Source organism: Echinops telfairi, unplaced genomic scaffold, assembly GCF_000313985.2.
Source record: "Echinops telfairi isolate 266 unplaced genomic scaffold, ASM31398v2 ScPeMD7_3533;HRSCAF=4204_0, whole genome shotgun sequence".
NCBI classification, from domain to species: Eukaryota; Metazoa; Chordata; class Mammalia; order Afrosoricida; family Tenrecidae; genus Echinops; species Echinops telfairi.
In genome coordinates this window covers 83,784,769-83,790,268 of record NW_022107431.1, presented here as the reverse complement: position 1 = coordinate 83,790,268, position 5,500 = coordinate 83,784,769, and the positions used below count along the sequence as shown (strand labels likewise).

The 5,500-nt window shown below is 44.6% G+C and overlaps 1 pseudogene; it reads right to left on the bottom strand.

The window, feature by feature from the left end:
• The window catches only part of LOC115870986, a 171,418-nt pseudogene extending 166,241 nt beyond the window's left edge, over positions 1–5,177 (bottom strand).
• Positions 5,178–5,500: the final 323 nt, after the last annotated feature.

Below are 5,500 nucleotides of genomic sequence, written 5' to 3'. Positions count from 1 at the left end.
GAGAGAGAGAGAGAGAGAGAGAACGCTCCAGAGTCCTCAGAAAATCTAGGACACATCTCTTCGGAGAAAGTCACCCTCCCCACGTCCCTCGGCCCCTTGGACAGACTTACTCCCACTCCCTGATCGCCGCTTTGGCTCTGCTAAACTTTAACCTTAAAAACAAAACGAAGCAAATCAGGAAGAAAACAAGCCATCTGGGGGGTTAGGGGGCCCCCGGAGAGAGCAGTGGTGGTGATCACCCCCCAAGAGCAGTCTTTGCAAAGAACTCCCACTAGCTGACTGCGGGGACATCTGGTGCTCGGCAGGGCCGGCTGGAATGAAACCAACAGAGCGAGCCATCTTCTGACCAGCTTCGGCTTGGAGCTCAGAGCCAGAATTCATTTTCTCCTTTCTTTTCTAAAACGGTGAAGTGCTTTGGAATTCCTTCTAGGTAGCCCGTTAAAACCTCTAGGTGCGCTTTTAGACCCATGCATTTTGGAAGGAAGCCAACATCAATGTGTTTTCTCCCCAGTCAACATTTGATCAGCCTCCACCTCGCAGGCTGGGCTTTGCGCTGGAAAAATGGAGGGACGTGAAAGGGGCTCCTTCCTTGCCTCCCTCCCTGGGTGCCTTTCTTTGCCACGGCCTCTTGAGGAAAGGCAAACCAGACTGCCCTGGATCAGACAGCTCTTAGGAGCAAATCTTCTTAGACTTCTGAAGGGTGAACCTGTTCAGATTAGGTGCAAGACCCAGACTTCCTCTGCGATTGTGGGCAGCAATCTGGACAAAAAGTAATTTTGGAAATTTTGTTTCTTCAAATACACAACGGGGAAGGATTATTGAATTCTTTATCAGACAGGTTGCCCTTGACTCACTCAATCCCTGGCTGCTGTTTGAAGGGTCTCTTCCTTTCCCTCCTCCAATGATCAAAGCGGACAGTTTGGAAAGGGAGAGGGAGTGTTGGATGCGGCAAAATTGGCTGTGAAGTTCCCAATTCAAGTACCTTGTTGCCAAAACAGACAGGAACCACCCCCCCACCATGCATTTATTTAATAATTATCTTGGATGAGAACAACTTGCAGTCTCAGCAAACAAACAAACATTCAGATTTTTCTCAGGTTTTACCATGTACTCGTAGAAACTGGGGGAAGGCGCTCCTTTGGAGGAACGGTGGAGCCCTGTACCTCTGTAATGTCCCTGAAGGAAATGAAGAGATCACCAAGTTCAAGAAAACAGTGAAGCCCCAAAGGCATTGGCCATACGGGGGCCTGTGTGGGCCCTCTGCAGTTCTGCTTCTTCTGCGAGTCTTGGCTGTTTTCACCAGACTCCGCCCAGCTGTGCTTTCATTCTTAATGGGATGAAGCTAGCCAGACTGATTAATCAGCAGAAAGATAGTGCTGTTGCTGTGCTCTGTGCTTATGCAGATTTTATAAGCAAGGGAGAATGAGCGTGGGAGGAAGATTATCTGTGTGTGTGTGTGTGTGTGTGTGTGTGTTGGAAGGGTGGAAATGTGTAAAATGATAGGAACTTCATGAATATCGTTCCATATTTTAGAAAGCCATCTCTGTTTTCTTTAACTTGAAAAAGATCATTTTATTGGGGACTCATACAACTCTTAATCACAGTCCATCCATCCATCCATTGTGTCAAGCACATTTGTACATTTGTTGCCATCATCATTCTCAAAACATTTGCTTTCTACGTGCGCCCTTGGTATCAGCTCCTCATTTCCCCCCTCCCTCCCTCATGAATCCTTGATAATTTATAAATTATTATTTTTCTATGTTTTACAGTGTACAGTGTCTCCCTTCACCCACTTTTCTGCTGTGCGCCCCCCCAGGGAGGGGGTTATAGGTAGCTCATTGTGATCGGTTTCCACTTTCTCCCCCCCACCTTCCCCTTCCCCTCCTGGTATCATTACTCTCATTATTGGTCCTGAGGGGCTTAGCTGTGCTGGATTCCCTGTGTTTCCAGTTTCTATCTGTACCAGTGTACATCCTCTGGTCTAGCTGGATTTGTAAGGTAGAATTGGGATCATGATAGCGGGGTGGGGGTGGGGGAGAATCATTCAAGAACTAGAGGAAAGTTGTATGTTTCATTGTTGCTACACTGCACCCTGACTGGCTTGTCTCCTCCCTGCGACTATTTTCTGTAACTTATGGTCAGCCTATGTAGCTCTTGGATGGATGTTGCCAGCCTGGGTGCCACTGAGTTCAGTAAGTTTTCTTAGGTCTGTGATCTCAGCTTGTAAAATGCTGTGATTCCGGGCAGCCCATCAAAATGAGTAGGACCTGGGCTCCGTCTTCCTCTACTTCACCAACTTATGGAGAGATGAGAGGCCGGGTGGGTTGTGTGACACAATGATGGGGTGAATAGCACATTTCAGGAGGGTGGAGGAAAAGCCCCGTTTTCTCAGGGATTGCCCTTCTTGGCAATTCTGGGCATGGGGTAGACTGAATGGCAGGGATTTGAAAGCCTACCTAGAGGACTGGCTTTGCCATTGACCTTTGAGGCGTGTGTGGAGCCATGTGAAGCCTAGGTGACAGGTGGCTTCTTTCTTTCCCCTTTATATTTCTTTCCTAATTTTTTGGAGGTATTTCAAGGAGTCTTCTGGATGTACTTCTAAGGAGCTTTTTGGCTGCACTTCTTCCAAGACAGATTTGTTTGTTCTTTTGGCAGTCTATGGCTCTTTTAAAATTCTTCACCAACACCATGATTCAAACTTGGTAAAGTCCTCATGCAATGTAAACCTAGATAAGTTTCAGATATTAGACAGGATCATTTTCATACTTCTAAATTCTGAACATGGGCAATTCTCAATATTAGTCGTGCTCATTGAGGGCTAAAAATGAGTGTGCAATTGTTTCCTGTGCTCTCGAGAGAGAATTTGAAAAATGCCAAATTCATCAGGATGGCAAAACAAAACCAACCAAGAAAAGAAAACAATTTGACGATAGTCAAATTACCAGGATGCTGAGCAATTTGAGCCCCAAACACCCAGGTGGGAACAGAAAGCGGAGCAATCTCCAGGGAAAATGGTTGGGCACAATCCCCTAAAGCAGACATGTTCTCATGTCCGAGAGCCCTGCAACTCCAGACCCCAAAGAAGTGTACGCACATGTGCATAAATGATACGTAGAAAGATGTCCCCGGCAGTACTGTGTGTAGTAGGCTTGAGTTTGAAGCAAATGCAAATACCCATCAACAGAGGGATGGATAAATAAATTGTCGAAGACAAATGCATACACAAATATGAATTCTACAAAGCATACCCTAGGATCAACTTCTCCAACACAGATGAATTTCACCAACACAATGCTGAGCAAAATAAATCAAACCCAGAAGGATATACTCATTAAAATTCTATTTCTAAAGCTTAAAAACAGGTAAAATTAGGACACAATTTTAGAAATCCGAGTACTGGTTCCCTCAGCAGGGAGGGAGTGACTGAGAAGGACCCTGTCTGGAGTTTCCAGTGTGTGGGTCATGTTTTGTTTCCTAATCTGGGTGCTGGCTACACGGGCAGGCTCATTTTGTGAAAATGCATTAGGCTTGACCTTTCAGTGTTGTGCACTCTCTGTGTGTCTATTATAATGAATAGCTTTGCTTTTTGAAAAACATCCCTCAGGCAAAATCATGTATGTCTTCTATTTATTTATCTCAAGGCATTTGATTTTACTTTTCCCTGGTTTGAGGAAAGTGGTTTTCAATTTCCAAACTAAATTTGTGGAAGCACATCATGAGCAAATCTAGATGCTTCTTTAGATTTGCCTCAGTACAAGCACCATCATGGTTCTAAGATTTGAAGTGATAGTCTGTAGTTACAAAATAAATACCTAATTTTAGGTTTACATGTGTGATTTCCCTTAACCTTGGAATCGCGTAAGGCACTTAAGATCTGCAACCAGGTAAGGACAGGGAACAGGAGATTGAATAGTCCTTAGATACACGGTCAGTAGACATCAAAGACCTTGGTCCGTGTGCTCTTGCTGTCTCTTAGCACAGGCTTAACAATTTGCTCTTTACATTTCTCAGGCTCCGCAGGGACTCTGTTGAAGTACTGTCATCATTAAAGCAAATAAACCACCAGAAAACCCTCCAATGGCTGTGCTCATTAAGATGCAGTCTCTGAGGGGCACAAGGTGTGTAAAAAGTACAAAAAGAGCAAAAAGTGAAAAAAATGTACTTGAATGCGAACTAAAAAGAGTGCCAACCAACCATGGCAACTCAGGAGAAAGGCCTTCTGATCAGCCACTGTAAGCCCTGTGACGCAACCTCAAGGTCAGCAGTTCAAAACCATCATAGACTCCTTGGGGAAACCTAAAGGGGCAGTTCTACGTGTGTGTTAGAAAGAGAGAGTATTAAACGCTACTTTTAAAAGCCTACCTCAACTTCTAGTTTCCACATCCGTAAGGGACTTGGGAATTACCTCATTAAGAAAGATGAGACAATATTTTCTAAGGAATACTCCACAAATAGTAAGTCTTCTTTTTAATTAAAAAATAATAAGTCTTCTCTAACTGTAACTTATTGGAGCCTTGGTGGCTTAGTGGGTTGCAAACTGGACTGCTAACCTCAAGGTCAGCAGTTCAAAACCACTATAGGCTCCTTGGGGAAACCCAAAGGGGCAGTTCTACCCTGCCCTCTAGGGTCACTATGAGTCACACTCTACTTGAGGACAATGAGTGGTTTTGGTTTTTGGTAACTGTAATTCAAATGTTTTTTGGTGTGTTTTTTTTTGTAATACAAATAAATATTCTTTCTTCAATCTTTTCTAGCCGTCCTTCTACAGCCCCGATGACTTTTTCCACCCACTTCTTTTTGGAAATTCTTCATTGTCTCACAGTTCCAGCATTTTACTGTCCTTGTTTCTCTGCAAATTTCCCAGTGGCTTCTGAGGTTTCCCATTTGCCTCATGTTCCTCCTATTACCCAAGGCCCCGGCCCCAGCCCCGGCCCTCTTTTCTTCTTGTTGGGCACCGCAGTGGACAGAAAACCTCTGTATTCTTACTTACCGGGCTCCAGTTCGTGTTCTGTTCCTTGCTCCAGGTTGATTCCAATTTCTCTAATTGCCCACTGATCATGTTCACTTGAGAGTCTTCTCATGATCTCAAATTCAGTGTCTGAATTGAGCTCATCCTCTCCCCTACAAAACCAATTCCTAAGTTCCTTGTTTCTGCCACGGTCTCCATGTCTCATGGTTATTCGTGCTCAGAACTGTGAGGTCATCGCTAATGCTACCTTGCTTTTAGCCTGGTCTGCTCCAAAGCACCCCTACATCCCTGATAACACCAATTTCTACATGCTCCTACCCTCAAATTTTTCTCATCTTCTTGAATTCCCCCCTCCTCCCACCCTATTTCCTAATCTGGAATCTCATCTCAGGGCTAGTCAATGATAGCTCCTTCCTGGCCAACATGCTTACTATCTACTCCCAAATGTAATCTGATATTGTTACCCAAAGCCCAAACAAAACCCACTGCCTTTGAGTGGGCTCCGTGTTACAGGGAACCTAGATAGAT